Genomic DNA, 19,336 nt, shown 5'->3' with positions numbered 1-19,336 from the left:
GGCCATATGAAGACACAGCAAGAAGGCCGCCACCTGCAAACCAAGGAGACAGGCCTCAGGAGAAACCAAACCTGCACACACCTTAATCTTGTCATTCTAGCCCCCAGAACTGTCAGAAAATAAATTTCTGCTGTTTAAGCCAGCTTGAGCTTTTTTAGTCTCTGTGCTATTTTGTTATGGCAGCCAGAACATACTAATCCAGTGACTAAGAAATTGACCATGCCATGACCAGAGGCAGGAAAACAGGAAGAGGGGGCCAGGTTGAGGAGGCAGATACGTTCAAATTGCAGTACCAGTGAAATACCGAGGAGTAAAGAAATAGTAAGCTATGAGGGACTAAAGCTTAAGTGAGAAAGTTGCACAGGCCTTTTTTAGACAGAGATTATGGCTGCAGGGAAGGCGATGTTGATGAGGATCAAGGCTGCCCCAGGGAGAGAAGCCCAAGGTGTCCTGCCCTACATAACGACCCATGTCATCCTCGGGAAGCATAGAACCTCCTGACCTAATCCAATCTGATTCTTATCTAAAGTTATAGGACCACCCGATAACCAGACCCCACCTACACTAACATCATTTTAACCATTTTTTTACACAGTCTTTCCTTTGTCTTGTAAAGAGGTAACTCACATACCTATGCCTTATAAATTTAGCCCTACCCTCAACCCCATTGCGCTCTTACTGCCCATGGCTCCTGTCCCCATGCTGCAGCTCTTCACTGCCCATGGCTCCTGTCCCCATGCCTGCAACTCTTCACTGCCCATGGGTCCTGTCCCTATGCCTGCAGCTCTTCACTGCCCATGGCTCTTGTCCCCATGCTGCAGCTCTTCGCTGCCCATGGCTCCTGTCCCCATGCCTGCAGCTCTTCACTGCCCATGGCTCCTGTCCCCATGCCTGCAGCTCTTCACTGCCCATGGCTCCTGTCCCCATGCCTGCAGCTCTTCACTGCCCATGGCTCCTGTCCCCGTGCTACTCCATGCTATTCTCTGAATAAAGGAGCACTACTACCAGACCTTGAGAGTCCAAGAAATCTTTCTTTCAACTCCTCTGCTTGCAGAGCCTGCATCAATGTGACCTTGGAGTGAAAAAATAGGGTGTAGGAAGCCAAGGACAGGGGAAAGAGAGTATCCAGTGAAAGGACGGCAAGAGGATCAGAAGGCAATAAAAGAGGAGGAACTGCTAGCAAACAGAATGGAAGCCAAGGGAGAGAGCATTTGAGGTGGAAGAAATCATTTTTTTTAATGCAATAGGGAAGTCAAGAGTATGAGAAACCAGAAGAGAATAATGGATTTAGCTAAAAGGAGGTCATTGTTGACCTTTAAGAGAACAGCTTCAGTGTAGCTGTGGGGAAGGAAACCAGACTGCCAAGTATGAGGTGGATGAGAGTATGGACAGAGAGGGAGTGGAACCCCAGGTCTGTGTCTTGCATTTAAGAGGTTAGGTAGTCCCAGGGAGAAGCAGCACGGTGGGAGTGGGGAGTGACTCTCCTCAGACAACTGCTGCATGTAAGTGGGGAAGGATCCAACGAAGTGGAAAAAAGGGAGAAAGAAGTCTGTGCAGAGGTGAAGTCCTCTGGGGTTGCATCAGGTGGGTGGGAGCACTATGGATAAATTTATTTTAGAAAGGAGGGAAGGAGGCCAGCCTGTGGCATAGTGATTAAGTTTACGCACTCTGCTTCCGCGGCCCAGGGTTTGCTGGCCCGGATCCTGGGCGTGGACCTATGCACCACTTATCAAGCCCTGCTGTGTAGACGTCCCATATATAAAGTAGAGGAAGATGGGCACGGATGTTAGCTCAGGGCCAATCTTCCTCAGCAAAAAGAGGAGGATGGGTGGCAGATGTTAGCTGGGCTAGTCTTCCTCCAAAAAAAAAAAAAAATAATTAAAAAAACAAAATAAAATGAAAAGAAAGGAGGGAGGATAAGACTCCCAGGGAGGTAGGAGAGCAGATGGCTGCGAAGATATAAGGAAGCTGGGGTCGACCCGGTGGCACAGTGGTTAAGTTCGCACGTTCTGCTTCAGCCGCCTGGGGTTGGCAGCAGATGTTAGCTCAGGGCTAATCTTCCTCAAAAAAAAAAAAAAGATATAAGGAAGCTGGAATTAGAATAATTAGAATTAGAATAATTGTAGGAGCTTGAGACTTAGAAAGTCAATGAATGTGAGGGTAAGGGAGTAGAGATAGAGCTTGGGGAGAGAAAGTTGATTAGAGAGATTACGAATTTGTTTATTTATTTATTTATTTTGAGGAAGACTAGCCCTGAGCTAACTACTGCCAGTCCTCTTCTTTTTGCTGAGGAAGCCTGGCCCTGAGCTAACATCTGTGCCCACCTTCCTCTAATTTCTATGTGGGACACCTACCACAGCATGGCTTTTGCCAGGCGGTGCCATGTCCGCACCCGGGATCCGAACCAGCGAACCCTGGGCCACTGAAGAGGAGCATGCGAACTTAACCGCTGCACCACCAGGCCGGCCCTGAGATTACGAATTTAATAGAAGTCGATAAGAAATCGGTAAAAGATACCAAGCAGTAGTACTGCCCAATGACTAATAGGAGCTTAAGTGTTTATAAAAATAAAGAATGAAGGGCTGTCTGGAGCAGTTTATGTAACCCATGTATGTGACCTCAAAAAACTCCTTCCTGAATCACTTTTTGTTATTGCATTACCATTTCCAGTGTTCTGGAATTCTATGCCACAAGCTAAAGGCCATTTATATAATCCAAAGCCAGGAAGATTCTCTACTAGGAAGATTTTTAGTACAAAATCAGCCATTCTCTGCTCCAAGTGAAATATTCAAATAGCCTGCAAAGACAAATGCTTAAAAGCTTTGGAGACGAATATTTTGCTAAGCAAGATTAATCATGACCTCTTTGTATTATAGGCCTGAAGAGAGAAATGAACGTTGGAAGTAACGATATGAGTCACTCTGCAACTTGGTAGCTGGCATTCATTCAGCGACTCAACAATGTCATCAGATCACAGGCTCCTTCCTTCTGCTCTGCCAGGCCTTATTCTTGTTGACTCATGAACTCAAAATGGCTCCCACATCTCCCAGCATCACGGTACATTCAACGGCAGAAAACCAAGGGTGGTAAGGTAAAACTTTTATCCTCCCGAGGCTGCTCTTGTCAGGGGAAAAACTGTATTTCCTGGGAGCCCTGCAGCAGATGTCCCCTCAGATCTCATTGGCCATACAAATGGATCATATGCCTGGTTACTCTTCAATGTAGGGGAGGCTGACAAAAGGACACAGAGTACCTAGGCCTGGCTTAACCCTTAGTGACTCATCCCATGGGGCTGGGTACATCTCCCCAAAACAAAGCGGGGTGCCAAAAAAGCAGGGGAATGGCTGTTAGGTAGGCACAAGTGTCTGTCAGAGTGAATTTAGCCCCGATAGATATATATGTTTGGTCTTAATTCTGCATCACATTTTGTATAATGTCTTCTGGATATTTTTGTTTCTGTTGCTTTTTTTTTTTTTTTTTTTGAGGAAGATTAGCCCTGAGCTAACATCTGCTGCCAATCCTCCTCTTTTTGCTGAGGAAGACTGGCCCTGAGATAACATCTATGCCCATCTTCCTCTACTTTACATGTGGCACGCCTACCACAGCATGGCTTGCCAAGCAGTGTGATGTCCGCACCCGGGATCCGAACTGGCGAACCCCAGACCACTAAAGTGGAACGTGAACTTAACTGCTTCACCACCGGGCTGGCCCCTGTTTCTGTAACTTTTTACATCTGTCCCTATATGGACTGTATTTTCTTCTGTGAATATGAGTGTGGGTATAGCGTATGTGGGTGTTTTTCTTAATAAGTTATAAGGAAATATGTATTTATATATTTGTTCTAGTGGTTACCTTTATAAATATAAATTTATGTAATACACTTAGTCCCCTATTTTAGAGAGAACCAATTGACTCCATACTACGAGCACTTGTGAAATTAGTATTTTACCACTTCTCCCCTCTTTCTGCTCTTTTCCCTATTTATCTTTACATTTTTAAATATACTTATTCTATTATACTTGATTTATCAGTTTCAAATAATCTATTTTTATTCCTGGCTATTAAAAATGGTTGCATCAGGGGCCCCAGCCCAGTGACACAGCGGTTAAATTCACGCACTCCACTTCAGCGGCCTGGGGTTCGCAGGTTCGGATCCAGGGTGCAGACATAGCACCTCTTGTCAAGCCATGCTTTGGTGGCATCCCACATAAAACAGAGGAATATTGGCACAGATGTTAGCTCAGTGACAATCTTCCTCAAGCAAAAAGAGGAGGATTGGCAACAGATAGCTCAGGGCCAATCTTCCTAACAAGAAAAAAAAGATTGAATCAATACAGTTTAAATGATCTCCCTCTATTTGTCACCTTTCCTCTCCTGACTGTTATTCATTATATACTTTCTGTAAAGTCAGATGGGAATTAGGATGAATGTAGGTGCTTGGGACTTCTAGTGACATACGAGGGAGATTTTCTTGCTTGGGAGACTGGTAAGAAGATGCCTTTTCACTTTGATAATAGAACTAGATAAACGGCCTAATCATAAAGGAAAGACAAGCTTCTGCCCCAAGGTTATTTTGCTGAGATACAAAAGTAACAATACCTTGTAATCAGTAGTGTGTGGAGCTAAATACTAAAAAAAGTCTAGGGGGCCGGCCTGGTGGCACAGCGGTTAAGTGCACATGTTCTGCTTCAGCCCGGGGGTTCACTGGTTCGGATCCTAGGTGCAGACATGGCACCTCTTGTCAAGCCATGCTGTGGCAGGCATCCCACATATCAAGTAGAGGAAGATGGGCATAGATGTTAGCTCAGGGCCAGTCTTCCTCAGCAAAAAGAGGAGGATTGGCAGCAGTTAGTTCAGGGCTAATCTTCCTCCAAAAAAAAAAGAAAGAAAGTCTAGTAGCAGAGAGAGATGTGGCTTTTCTCCAGCATCCATCACAGGAGCTAAATCTGTGAGAAGGTAGGGTTCCCCTCAGGTCCTTGAGTTTCTTCTGAATGTCATTAGTTGTTTTGCACCTAAGGCTGTCCCACACCAGAGAGCAGTGTAAAACGAGGCAGTCACCTTTGTCCTAAGATTAGACCTTGGGTTTGGTTTCACCCTGTTGTTTATGCAGCTCCTGCAGACGGTGACCTTCTAGCCTCCGCCTAGAGCACTCAGACCTCGCGTGTCTTATTCCTGTCTCCTATTCCTTGGCTGACCTCTTAAAATGAGACCTCCTTTCTGTCAGACCACCAGGACCTGCCTAGCCTCTTGAGCCATATATTAGCTCTTCTGGTATCTGACATCTTATTTTCCTGACTGTTAGTGTCTGCCGGGCTCCTCCTAGTTAGCCACACTCCTAGTTGTGTCCTTACCAGACCAACTCTGTCCCCTGGCTGGTTAAATCCTAGAGTGGCAGTTAGTTGGAAAGCCAGATGAGAACATTACTCTGAAAAGCACAAGGGAGGTGTGTGTGTATGGGGGAAGTTGTCTATAACGGGACTGACAAACATTTTCTCTAAAGGACCAGATACTGGCTGGGTGGCATAGGGGTCAAGTTCACACACTTGGCTTGGTGGCCTGGGGTTCACTGGTTCAGATCCTGGGTGCAGACCTATGCACCACTTACCAAGCTATGCTGTGTCAGGCATCCCACACATAAAGTAGAAGAAGATGGACATGATGTTAGCTCAAGACCAATCTTCCTCAGCAAAAAAAGAAAAAAAAAAAGAAAAGAAAAAATAAAGGGTGATATAGCAAATATTTTAGACTTTGTGAGACTTTGTGAGTCACAACTTCTCAACTCTGCCTATGTAGCAGGCAAGCAGCCATAGCTTTACTGATGTATGCCAATAAAACTTTATTTATGGATGCTGAAATTTGAATTTCATTTTATGTATCATGAAATATTCTCCTCTTGGTCTTTTTTTCTTCAAATATTTAAAAATGGAAAAACTATCCTTACCTCATGAGGTGTAAAAAAAAAAAGACAATGGGCCAGATTTGGCCTGTGGGCCTTTGTTTGCCACCACCTGGGCTATAAGACTAAATGTCCAAAAGGGAGGTGGGACCAAAGAGAGTGATAATGGAGATGAGTCCTTTAGTTTTGTTTTTTTGCTTGTTTGTTTATTTAATGAGAAGGCATGTGAACCCTTAAGGAGCTCTACATAATTACTTATTGAAAGAGCCCTATCTCATAGGTTTTAGATCTTACGAAATGCTCTTACTTCAGGAATATCTGAATACTAGAAAACGGAAAAAGAAGGAATATATGGGCATCTGGTCCCCTGCTCATTTCTTTGTTTTCCTTTGTTCTCTGTTTTTTCTTTCCAAATTAACCAGAAATGCTGGAGAAACTGGCAGATAATGGCTTTCTTTTGCTCAAATGGCCTCATCCAACTTATTTTGGTCTCTAGTACCCAAAATATTAAAGAACTATTCCGAGTCTGATTGTCCTTTTTTGGTTACTTGTTAGTTTAGAATTGGTAAGCTGAGCTGAATTTTTAAACAGGGGTTTTACTTGGAAACTACCAAAATTTTAATTAACAAGCTTTTTTATTCTTTGAAACATTTTTTTGTTGTTTTCCTTGTTCTCCCCAATGCTCCCTGGTACATAGTTGTATATTCTTAGTTGTGGGTCCTTCTAGTTGTGGCATGTGGGACGCCGCCTCAGCATGGCTTGATGAGCGGTGCCATGGGCCAAGGATTCCGACCGGCGAAACCCCGGGCCACCTCAGCAGAGCGTGAGAACTTAACCACTCGGACATGAGGCCAGCCCTAACAAGTTTTTTTTATGTATAATTTTCATGATGATAGTAATCATTTGATAACACTGAGCAAGTCCTTATCCATACAGCCACTGTTATAATCACCACCACGTGCTAGGCTTTTTTTTAAAATGAACTTTTTATTTTAGAATAATTTTATATTTACAGAAAACTTGCAAAGACAATACAGAAAGTTCTCATATAACTCTCCCCCAGTTTCTCCCATTGTTGACATTTCACATCGCCGTGGAACAGCTGCCAAAATAAGAAACCCACATCGGTACATTACTATTAACTAAACTCTAGATTTCTTTCTATTTCACCTGTGCTAGACTTTTTTTTTTCGAGGAAGGTTAGCCCTGAGCTAACTACTGCCAATCCTCCTCTTTTTTTTGCTGAGGAAGACTGGCCCTGAGCTAACATCCATGCTCATCTTCCTCTACTTTATACGTGGGACGCCTACCACAGCATGGCTTGCCAAGCGGTGCCATGTCCGCACCGGGATCCGAACTGGCAAACCCTGGGCTGCCGGAGTGGAACCTGCACACTTAACCGCTGCACCACCGGGCCGGCCCTATGTGCTAGACTTATCATAATAAAATCAGAGTAAGTGGTTACGACTGGGCTACCATTTTATAATAAAGTAGGCATAAAAGATTAGTAATTCGTTTAGTCTCCAGTTAGATTAAAAGTCAATTATTACCACAGGATATATCTTTTTAACTATTCTTGCCTCTTTCCTTAATTATTTTTGTGAATTCATAAGAAATAAGCCCCATCAAGATTATTTTATTATTAAAGAATTCTTACTTGGGATCCTAGGTAATATGGAATGGAAAACAAAAAGGGCAACTGTTTTATTTTTAAAAGCCAGCAAAACCCAAAACCAATGTATTTGTGATTTCTTAATCACGTCAGTTGTTTTACTTCTGTTAAATCTGTAGCTGCTACAGTTTTACCACATTTGGAAAATAAAAGAAAACTAAAAAGGAAACTATCTTGCTTTAAACAAGTTCCTTTTTTAAAAACTTTTCTTTTCCAATAATAAACATATATTGCTTATTAATGCTCATCTTACATGCGAATTCATTTTCTGCATTTTGTTGATTTAAATATCCAATCTTGGGGCCAGACTGGTGGCGCAGTGGTTAAGTGGGCATGTTCTGCTTGGCGGCCCTGGGTTCTCTGGTTCGGATCCCAGGTGCGGACACGGCACTGCTTCTTAAGCCATGCTGTGGTAGGCGTCCCACATATCAAGTAGAGGAAGAGGGGCATGGATGTTAGCTCAGGGCCAGTCTTCCTCAGCAAAAAGAGGAGGAAGGGAGGCAGATGTTAGCTCAGGGCTAGTCCTCCTCAAAAAAAAAAAAAGAATTCAATTTTTCACTCCATTTAAAAAAAACAGAAAAGCCTTACTAAATGACTCAGCTTGCCTCCTTTCTTGTTCCTTATCTGACACGTCAGAGTTATATTCTGGTTCTTTCTCTCTCCTAGTTTCAAGGTCCATTTCAAGTCAGCTCAGGCTTAATTCTCAGCATAGGTGTTGTCTCCTCAGCAGCGATGAATTCCTGAAGGGAACATGCACCTGTCCTTCAGGTAGTACAGGAAATTGAACACGCTTTTCTCTTTTGCTTATGGATTAGCAATCCACCCTCTAATGTTTAAAGGATTAGATGGAGTCCTTTCAAGCAAAACAGATTGCTTACCTCTGTGAAGCATTAAGACCAGAAATCAATATGTACTGTGAGTATTTGGGGTTACAATGGGTACTGTATTAATGGGGTTTGTCATTGTCAACTTTATGTGTGGAGATGGGGGAGACAGGACTGAGTCACGGATAAGTGACACCCCACAACTTTATAATTGAGAAAGAGGATCTTTTGCTTCATTCTCCATCAAATCTTTTCCCTAAGTCTCTAACACGCAGAATCATTTTTGTTTTTTACCTACATTCCTTGCTCTGAACAGCTTCGGGGTATGGCTTTCTGGTAAACATGCAAAGGCCAGAAGTCATAACCGGAGGATCAAAAGGAAGGAATAGTTCACAAGCCAGACATTCTCATGGGCTCTCCCCCATAAAGCAGGTTCTCTCCGTCTTCTTACTGATGCCTGATATTCCTTCAACGAGGCAAAATGCTTCAGTTTTTAATCTGAGATAAAGGATGGAGCTGGAATATTTAGAATGCCCAGGTTCGGGGGATAAGCAGGATGAGGAGTTGGTGAAGCCTTCTGAGCAGGAACAATGAAAAACAGGAGGATGAAGATGAGCTAGAAGAAACAAACGTGTCATGAAGACTTTCAAATGGTTCAGCTGAAAAAAGTATATGCAAAAAGATAAACAATGTGACAAGATGTTGACAGTTATTGAATCTAGGTAGAGGGTATACAGGCTTTCATAGTACTATTCTTTCAATTTGCATGTATATTTGAAATTTTTCAAAATAAAAAGAGTATGAGGAATCAGTGGACAGGCCATATCTGTTTGAAAAATTTCTTTCTTTCTTTCTTTTTGTTTGCTGAGGAAGATTAGTCCTGAGCTAACATCTGTGCCAATCTTCCTCTATTTTATATGTGGGTCACTGCCACAGCGTGGCTGATGAGTGATGTAGGTCGGCACCTGGGATCCGAACCTGCCAACTTGGGCCTCCAAAGCAGAGTTGGCCAAACTTCACCACTAGGCCATGGAGCTGGCCCCTGAAAAATTTATTTAAAAAATATTTGGAGATATCCAAATATAATGTGAACATAAAATTACAACTGAAAAGTTATGATTAAATGTTCATAGTCATACCTAATGGAATGCAGATCATATTGTGGTATGGGCCTACTGAAATTGTTCCACTTGAATTTTTTTCCCACTTATCTTGACATTTGTTTAAGAGAAAAAGATCATGTTTTCTTGCAATACATAGTTGGTTCTTTCTTTCTTTCTTTCTTTATCTTTAAATGTAGTGATAACATCTTTTTTGTTTGTTTGTTTTTTGAGGAAGATTAGCCCTGAGCTTACATCTGCTGCCAATCCTCCTCTTTTTGCTGAGGAAGACTGGCCCTGGGCTAACATCCATGCCCATCTTCCTCTACTTTATGTGTGGGATGCCTACCACAGCATGGCTTGCCAAGCGGTGCCATGTCCACCCAGGATCTGGGCTGAGAACCCCGGGCTGCCAAAGTGGAATGTGCCCACTTAACTGCTGTGCCACCAGGCCGGCCCCTATAGTTGGTTCTTTAAATAAGCATTGTGACAAATAGCAGAAAGAATTAATGAATGCTGCACTTGTAATCCATTCAAAACACTAACATTTTGGGTTGTACATAATATCAAATTAATAAACAGAAACCTCATTAAATTAGAGTGAGGAGGCCCAAAGAGGACGCTCTCATGCCCTACTCAACAGCAGAGCCCAACAGGAAGAAGAAAGACTTCTTGACTGGCAAGAAGCTCAGCCAATGAGAGACTGTCACAACTCAGCCAATGAAAAACCACTACACCTCTGAACTCTGTTTACCATAGCCCTCCCAACTTCCTCTCCCCTTGTTAGGAGGGCTCCCTATGTGGCTTGCCATAGTTGCAGACCCTGAATTCCAATTCTTTGCTGACTCCAATTTGACCCATTTTTGCTGGAGAAATAACTGGCTGTCTATTTGTTTAAGGTCAACAATAATTAAAGAAATGTCTCAAACACTTTTCAGAATACTGTAGTAGCCAGTGCACAGAGGCATGCCTTCCGTGGGCACAGGAATGCAGTTTAGAAAAGAAAAAAAAATCACACATTAACTGTTCAATTTCCCTAAACACATTGAGCAAGAAAAGCAACATTGAACTTCACATACTAATTTTACGCCACCTCTATACAAGACCTTGACTTAAATCCAAGAGCAAAAGTCAGACTTCCGCTGTTCTGGGGTGAACAACTGCATGGTAAACTTCGATGACTTTTCCCTCCGGATTTAACCTGGGAGTAGCCTTTTAAATGGTTTATCTAAAAGAAGGCAGGTTTGGCACTTTTGTACTTATATCCCCAATGTTAATATTTCTTAGGATTGCAGGAAGGTTGATATTCTTTGCAGCTGATACATACCACACAGGCTGGAACTCCTGCTATGCCAGCCTCAGATTTCTTCGATTTATTTTGTGCATCAATTTATGTAACAATCTCATTCATGTTGGTCTCCAATACCATTCCTTCCATCACCATTTCTGGGAAAATATTGTGGACCTTGTCTCCATGGAAAATTAAATCCAGTTCACAAACATTTTAAAAAAACACTTATCTAATGTTCCAGGAATACTCAAATTAGATCTAAAATGCCAAGTTCATTCTCTGAAGAATGCACACAGAAGACAAAATATAACGGTGTGTAATGTCTATAAGTCAGTTTGTTGTCAGATCCTCCGATTAGTCATCCTCCTTCTGGGGAATTACAAACATTTCATCTCTCTTAAATGCCAAATGGAAAGTCTCCCTGATAATCTGCTGTTGTGTCTTCACTGTAAGCTTAGTAGAACTTGAAGAGCTGATGCTTCCGATGGTTGTTGAAAGTGAGGATTGCCTTGATTATGGCTGGACTGGGCAGGGCTGACCTGGTAGATGTCTGGAATCGGGGCTGGGGCAGGTGAGCGAGCCTCCCTTTGGGATCTTTCTAGATACATCTGGCCATTCTTTCCACTATTTGAATTTTTTTTCTTTTTTCTTTCTTTCTTTTTTTTTTTGAGGAAGACTGGCCCTGAGCTAACATCCATGCCCAACTTCCTCTACTTTATATGTGGGATGCTTACCACAGCATGGCTTGCGAAGTGGTGCCGTGTCTGCACCCCAGATCCGAACTGGCGAACCCTGGACCACCGAAGAGGAATGTGAGAACTTAATAGCTGTGCTCCCGGGCTGGCCCAATCAACACTGTCTTGGATGGTTCAAACTACTGATCCATCTGCAGCCATTTCTTCCTCTTGTCCCCAACGACAACATGATAGGTTTTACTCATCATTTTGCTGGAATTATTTCTGTTTTATTTCATCGATTTACCACCACAACTGTACCTCCAACACCCTCCCCGGCCCCCCTTTTTAAGAGAGACTAGATTGAAAGGACTTGTTTACAGAACACGTAATAGGGTTTCTATTATCTCATTCTTACAAAAGTCTTTGCAAACTATTTGTATAGTGGTGTTTGTTCACAATTTTACCAACAATTTAAATTTCAAAAAATTTATTAGTCTCTATTTTGAGAATTAAACTTCTTTTTTTCAAAATTTGAGGACTCGCCCCCTTCCCCCCCCCCCCCCCGCCCAGTCTTTTGGTTTCTTCTCGTGTGTCCTAAGATTTTTCAAAGAGTGAATGACTCAGAGCACATGTACCAATTCCTACAGTATCTTAGGGATGTATTTTACTTAGCTCTAGACACTTAAATTCATTTAGAACATCTGCATTATTATCTGATGCTCTTACACACTCTATGGGGCTTCAATTTTTTTGTTAAAACTTTGCAGATTACTAAACATTGCTTTACCAAGAAGGTGAAGAAAAATAGTTGGTTATTTTCCTTGCTATCTCTTCGTGTTTATGCTATAACTCCATCAAAGCAGCAGAGAATACTGTTTTTCCTGTTTCTTTTTCAATTCGAATGTACTTTTAGGAGCCCTTTCCCTCAGAGGGGATGAGGGGACGGAGAAAGTGTTTTTCTCACCTCCATCTTTGTTCCTCCCCTGGAGGAGGCACTACTAACCTAATTGGAATCTAAAAATAGTGACTGGGATACTTCTGCTGGGGAAGAGGTCACCTCGGTGAGTTTTTCTCTTCTGCTTCTCCCAGCGTTGTTGCTGCCCTCCAGGCAGATCAGCCATTTCGCCCTTTTTCTCTTCTCTATTTACGTAAACCCTCAGGCCTTCTCAGTTCCTGTTTGGCAGAAAGACTTTTGTCAGCAGACTAAATTGTCTCCTATAGCCGAGTTTCCCACAGAGTCCTGCAGAGGCAGTTACAGGAACCCACTTAAAAATAAAGAGTAGGGGCCGGCCTGGTGGTGCAGCCATTAAGTTCGCACGTTCTGCTTGGGCGGCCTGGGGTTCCTGGTTCGGATCCCGGTTCGGACGCGGCAAGCCATGCTGTGGTAGACGTTCCACATAGAAAGTGGAGGAAGATGGGCATAGATGTTAGCTCAGGGCCAGTCTTCCTCAGCAAAAAGAGGAGGATTGGCAGCAGATGTTAGCTCAAGGCTAATCTTCCTCAAAAAATAAATAAAGATCTTCAAAATAAAGATTAAAAAAAATGAAGCTTACCTCGTTTAGTATCCTATATGTTGTTATATCTTGTGTGTGCAGGGTTTGGGCGGTCTTGAGTCCTCAGTCTAGCGGCTGCTTCACAAACATGCACCTGAGCAGCGGCTCAAAGAAGGACCCTGTGCTTGGTTTACCACTCTGCTATCACCATCTTAAAACTTTCAATACTTTTTTAACAAGGCGACTCACATTTTCATTTTGCACTGGGTCCTGCAAATTATGCAGCTGATCCTGATCCAGCCCGAAGAACGCCGTCACTTCTAACAAAAACCTTCAGCTTCTAAAGGGGAGGATACAACTTTCAGTTTATTCTGGCTTTTAGTTTTTCCAACACTGTGTCTGTAGGCTTTTGCTAATGTTGCATTCATTGCGATGAAGGTACTCCCCCTTTCATCTTTTGTATAAACCTTTTAAAATTCTGAACTTCTAAGAAGACTCTTTGTACTCACATTGATTCTTTAGATGTCTCTCTCCTCTTTTCATTCTCACAGATGATTCACAATTTAGACTGAAGCTTGTTTTTCTAATTTTCTTAAGCACGTCTGGAGTCTTATATCCAAAATAAATATATTTTGGGATATATTTTGCTTCTTTTCATTGAATTTTTTTCAATCTATTTTTCCAAAAATCTACTTTATATCTAACCCATAAATTCCCCGAAGAGATAAAGTTGCATTGAGCAAATCTATAACATAAATAAGACATCTCATAACTGTCCCTACTTTTTCTTTCATCTGAGGTTACCTGCCTTAGCTCTTGTCATAGGCCTATTTAGTTGTAACTTCCTTGCCCACTAGAACACTCTTTTCTTTTTCACTCAGGTAGGAAGAAAACTATCCTTTCACACACCCATTTCAAAATTATTTATCAAGGTTCTTGCAAGAAAATACCCTTTCTTGGCATGGTAGAAAGTAACTTTATCTCTAGTAGATTGATTCCTTGTGATTTCTCTCTATTTTAAGAATATGTCAACTATCTAGAGTAAATGTCAGCAAAATACGGTCCTCAGACCAAATTCGGCTCATGGCCTGTTTTTGTCTTGCTTGAGAAAAGAGTGGCTTTTATATTCTTTAAGGGTTGTAAAAACAAACAAAGAGTATGCAATAGAGAGAGCCTAAAATATTAACTATCTGGTCCTTTACAGAAAAAAGCTTCCCAACCTTTGATTTAGAGAACAGTAACAGTCTGCCTTCCCGTCCCACTGAAGTCATAATAGAAAAAACTACTCTAAGCTTTAGCAAAGGAACTTGCAGTCCCCAACCTCCACTGGGTTCTTAATCCCGTATTTCCTTTCAGTTCTTTCTCCCTCTCCACAGTAGCTATTTGAAACCATTTCTGCTATGCTTGAAAGCATTCCTTTGAGCTCTATGCTCTTGGCAAGCCCATAGACCTTTCTGAGAAGAATAGTCCCACAGACCTTTTTGAGGAATGTAGTCCTACAGACTGAGGAAAGCAGCCCCATAGACCTTTCTGAGGGAAGTAGTCCCAAGCACAATGCTTTCCATGTAAAAAGTTTGTGGTTTGTGCCATTTGCCAGAAGCCAACCCTGCTGCCAGGCCAGGAGTCCAAGGGAGAGGGTACAGCGCAACTCTTCCCAGCGGGGATGCTCCTTACAGCGAGTATGGGCAGACCCACCCGATCAGACGCTGTCTTTTAGGAGTACAAATGCTTAGGTGAACTCGGAAGAGAAAAGACCTCAAAAACTCAGGTATTCATCCAATTCTCTGAGGCCTATTGTTAATCTCGGTTTTAGAACTAACTCCTGGGACGCAGAGTGACTGGTCAGCGGCCGAGGTGGTATCCTATGCTATTTCTGGGCCCTGTACCTCCAGGCAGCATAATCCCATGTGTGTCTTTTTCTTGCGACCTGGGGGAGGCTTCATAAATGAGCTCTCCACTACAATCGAGACCCAGCATCAGCTTCCCCTTATCTCACAGATGCTCTTGCTCCTACTGATGAGGATCAAGGCTGCCCCAGGGAGAGAACTCCAAGGTGCCCTGCCCTACATACCGATCTATAGATCTATATCCTCCTCTGGGAAGCATAGGACGTCCTGACTTGATCCGACCTGATTCCTACCCAAAGTTATAGGACCAGCCAATATCCAGTCCCCACCTACACTGATACCATTTTAACGACTTTTTTGATGATCTCTCCTTTGTCTTGTAAAGAAATAACTCACTCCTATGCCTTATAAATTTAGCCCAACCCTCAACCCACTGTAGCTCTTCCCTGCCCATGGGTCCTGTCCGCATGCTACTCCATGCTATTCTCTGAATGAAGGAGCTCTACTACCACACCTTGAGGGTCCAAGAAATCTTTCTTTCGACGCCTCGGGTCGCTGAGCCCGCATCACTACCACCTCACTCCAGCTTTGAGCTTGCCCTTGCTAAACTTCCTTCCTTTCGTCTTTCCTTCTCCACGAGGGAAGCATGTCTCCATGGCCTACCAAGGGGGAGGGGGAGGCGCAGTCTGCCCAGGCGCAGGCAAGGAGGGCTGTGTTGTCTGTAGCTATTTAAAAACAAAACCAGCTAGTTGGTCTCCTTTTAACCATCACCATACGCTGGCAATTCTAAACAACGACAGATAAAATACTTCTTCCTGAAAGCAATCTTTTGCTGGTTGGTTCTAAACAATTGTAGCAGTTATTGAGTTTTCATAATATACGTATAAGCTTGAAACAAGCACCCTTTTATCACTCCCGCCTTAATAAACATTGTATTCTGCATGGAAGGTAGTTCAGAGAATTCCCGGTTATACAGTCGGCATTCAACTCACGCAGCCTCAGCCACATACAGATGGATCGGAGAGTATGTTTCTAAGGGAATCATTGAAGATCACTTTGGGTACAGTTTCTCTCCCCAGTCCCTGGGGTACTATATTTTTGCTTTTAAACCCTAGACTCCAAATAAATGATAGCACAGTGATTATAAAGGTGGAGAAACAGAACTTAAGTTACTTCAATTCTGTCATCAAATATGTGACCACTTGGAATTTTTATCTGTGTTTAAAACTTAAAACAGTGAAACAGCGCAAACTGAGAAGCGTAATATTTTCTTTGATAAGTACAAATTTTAGTTCATTCTTGAAATATTTTACTGAATTTGAGTAAAATCTTTAAAGTCAACATTTCTTCTTTTTTAATTAATTGTTTAAAACTGGAGAGTGACTCAAGAACATATCCACAACAGTGGCACAATTTAGTATTTTTCCCCAAATTGTATCTTTTGCATACAAAAGTATTAATGCATTACTTTTTCCCTTTTTTGTGCTGTGATTTTTTTTATTAAAAATTTTTTTTACTCACAGATATACAAAGTTCAGTTACAGAACATTTTCACTTTCTGCATTTATTTCCTGGCTATTTTATTATTCACTTTATTTCATGATTCCTGAAAATAATGTGTGTTAAAAATGATTCACTCTAAACAAACTGTGGTATATCCAGACAATGGAATATTAGTTAGCACTGAAAAGAAATGAGCTATGTAGTCATGAAAAGACATGGTGTGAACATAAAATGCATATTACTAAGTGAAAGAGCCAAGCTGAAAAGGCTACATATTGTATGATTCCAACTATATGACATCTGGAAAAGGCAAAACTATGGAGACAGTAAAAAGATCAGTGGTCCCCAGGGGTTGTGGGGGAGGGAGGGATGAATAGGCGGAGCAGAGAGGACTTTAGGGCAGTGAAAATACTCTGTATGACATTATAAAAATGTACACGTCATTATACACATGTCCATACCCACAGAATGTACACCACCAAGAGTGAATTCTAATTTAAACAAACTGTAGGGGCTGGCCCGGTGGTGCAACATTCCGCTTCGGTCGCCCCAGGTTCGCCGGTTTGGATCTGGGGTGCAGACATGGCACCGCTTGGCAGGCCATGCTGTGGCAGGCGTCCCACATAAAGTGGAGGAAGATGGGCATGGATGTTAGCTCAGGGCCAGTCTTCCCCAGCAAAAAACAAGAGGAGGATTGGCAGCAGATGTTACCTCAGGGCTGATCTTCCTCAAAAAAACAAAACAAAACAAGCAAACTGTAGACTTCAAGAGATAAAGACGTGTCAACATAAGTGCATGAATTGTAACAATTGTACCACTCTGATGGGCAATGTGGATGATGGAGGAGGCTGTGCCTGTGTGGAGGTAGGAAGTATGTGGGAAATCTCTGTATGTTTGGCTCAATTGTGCTGTGAATCTTAAACTGCTCTAAAAATATAATAAAGTCTTCAAAAAAAAAAAAGAAAAGAAAGAAAGAAAGATCCACTTGGGTTGTCTAGTAAGCTCAGTACACCTCTGGGCGTCCCTTTTCCAGTCCACAAGTTTTGAGCTCCGATGCCCTCCTGCCTTCCCAGGGGCCGCACTTGCTCCACAGCCTCTCCCTCACTATCTGCGACGTTTGCTCCTCTCCTGGCTGCTTTCCAGCAGCATTTAAACATGCTCAAGCATTTTCTTATCTTAATCTTCCCTTCACTGCTAGATTGCTTTAGAGTTTTGTGCACTCGCTCGCTCCCCAGCTTCGCCTGCAACTTTATCCTCAACCTGCTGCAGCGTGCTGCTACACCCGCCATGCCACTGAGTCTTCTCTTACCAAGCCCAATAGCAACTTCTTATTGATAAATTACCAGTCACTTCTGAATATTTCTTAAATTACTTGACTTTGACAGTTGATCAATGGCTTAGCTCTTAAAATGCTTGCCTCCATGATGCCAGCCTGGCCTACTTTCTCCTGCCTCTTGGGTTGCTGCCTCACAGCCTCCCTTGCTAACTCTTTTTTCTCTACCTGTCTTAGAGGTCCTCAGGGTTAAGTCCTGAGCCCTGTTGTCTCCTCCACAATCTCCCTGAGCGATCGCATTCACCTTCAGAGTGAGGACACCTCGGCTCGAAGAAGTGGAGTGATCTGCCCAAGGTCACACTGTGTGACGGCATCAGGGTGAGGGGCGTGTTTAATCTAAATCTGTTGTGTGCTAGACATTGCGTGGGCACTGAGGACACAGATGCAGATAAGATGCTGTCTCTCCCCCTCTAAGTTTTGCAAGCTGCATAGCCCTTCCTCTCTCCCTGCATTCCACCTGGCCCCTTACCTTATCATTCAGGTGTCAGTTTAGATGTCACTTCATCCAGGAAGCTTTTCCTGACGACTCCTAAGACTGGCTGGGCTCTTGCCCCGTCCTGTGAGCTTCCTAGCACCCTGTACCTACTCCCTTGCACTTACATTGCCTTGTAATTATTTGCTTGTCTGCTTTTCCCTACTGTGCCTCCATTTCTTTTTTTTTTTTCTGCTTTATTTCCCAACCCCCCCCCCCCCCCCCGGTACATAGTTGTATATCTTAGTTGCAGGCCCTTCTAGTTGTGGGATGTGGGACGCCGCCTAAACGTGGCCTGATGAGCGGTGCCATGTCCATGCCCAGGATCCGAAGCCCGGGCTGCCGCAGCGGAGCGCGCGAACTTAACCACTCGGCCATGGAGCCGGCCCCACCTCCGTTTCTTATAGTTGTAAGATCTTTTCTCTGCTTGAGCTGAGAAGAGCAGAGTGTGCCATGCCACTAGGAACCACACCAACTCTTCCACTTTTCCAGAAAGGCCAACTGCCGGGGCAATGGGCAATAAGCTCATTGAGGGCAGCAGGACTGTGTCTGCGGGCACCATCACATTCCCAATACCTAGCACCCAATACCTGGCATATCATAATTACTCAGAAATTGTTTCCTTTATGAAGAAGGAAGGAATAAATGAATGAATGAATCCCTTGCTAAATATTGGAATAGAACTTTGAGAAACATCCCAGATAAAGAAAAGATAATAGAGTAGGAGAGCTATTCTGTTTGGAGGTAGACAAAAGGACTGGCTGACCTCTGGAAGCCTGACCAGTCCAGTGATTCTGAATTTGATTTAATATAATCCTTGTGTGGGGAAATGGGATCTATTTGTCTTTGTTATTAACATTCTGAAGAATGTTACTTTGCATGGATATTAATGAATGTCTGGTTTGCTCAAATGGTGAGAAAATCAATGTGGTATACAAGTTGTTAGATGAATGAGTCTTGTCAAATTCAAGTTCCGCTTTTAATAAATTAGATAGCATTGCCACCTAGTGGGTGGTAAAAAATTCATCCTGGAACTGTATGCCATTGGTAAATTATTGTGAATAAGATTATTAACATTCTGAAACTGAATCTAAACAGGCTATTTCAGGAAGAATTCTGTTGGCCTCGTATTTACTGTAACTTAAGAGATCTGACTGCTGATCATGAAGTCAACAGAGATTTACAATAAGAGAAGTCCAAGACTTTGAATTTTTTTGTCCTTAGAATA

At 42.7% G+C, this 19,336-nt stretch overlaps 1 pseudogene; it reads right to left on the bottom strand.

Annotated features, from left to right (window-relative positions):
* Positions 1-9,997: 9,997 nt before the first annotated feature.
* LOC139045965 (AP-3 complex subunit sigma-1 pseudogene) lies at positions 9,998-15,367 on the bottom strand (annotated as a pseudogene).
* Between the last annotated feature and the right edge of the window lie 3,969 nt (positions 15,368-19,336).

This window comes from Equus asinus, chromosome 8 (assembly GCF_041296235.1).
Source record: "Equus asinus isolate D_3611 breed Donkey chromosome 8, EquAss-T2T_v2, whole genome shotgun sequence".
NCBI lineage: Eukaryota > Metazoa > Chordata > Mammalia > Perissodactyla > Equidae > Equus > Equus asinus.
Note: the sequence above shows the minus strand (reverse complement) of the source record. Positions and strands in the feature narration are given on the sequence as shown.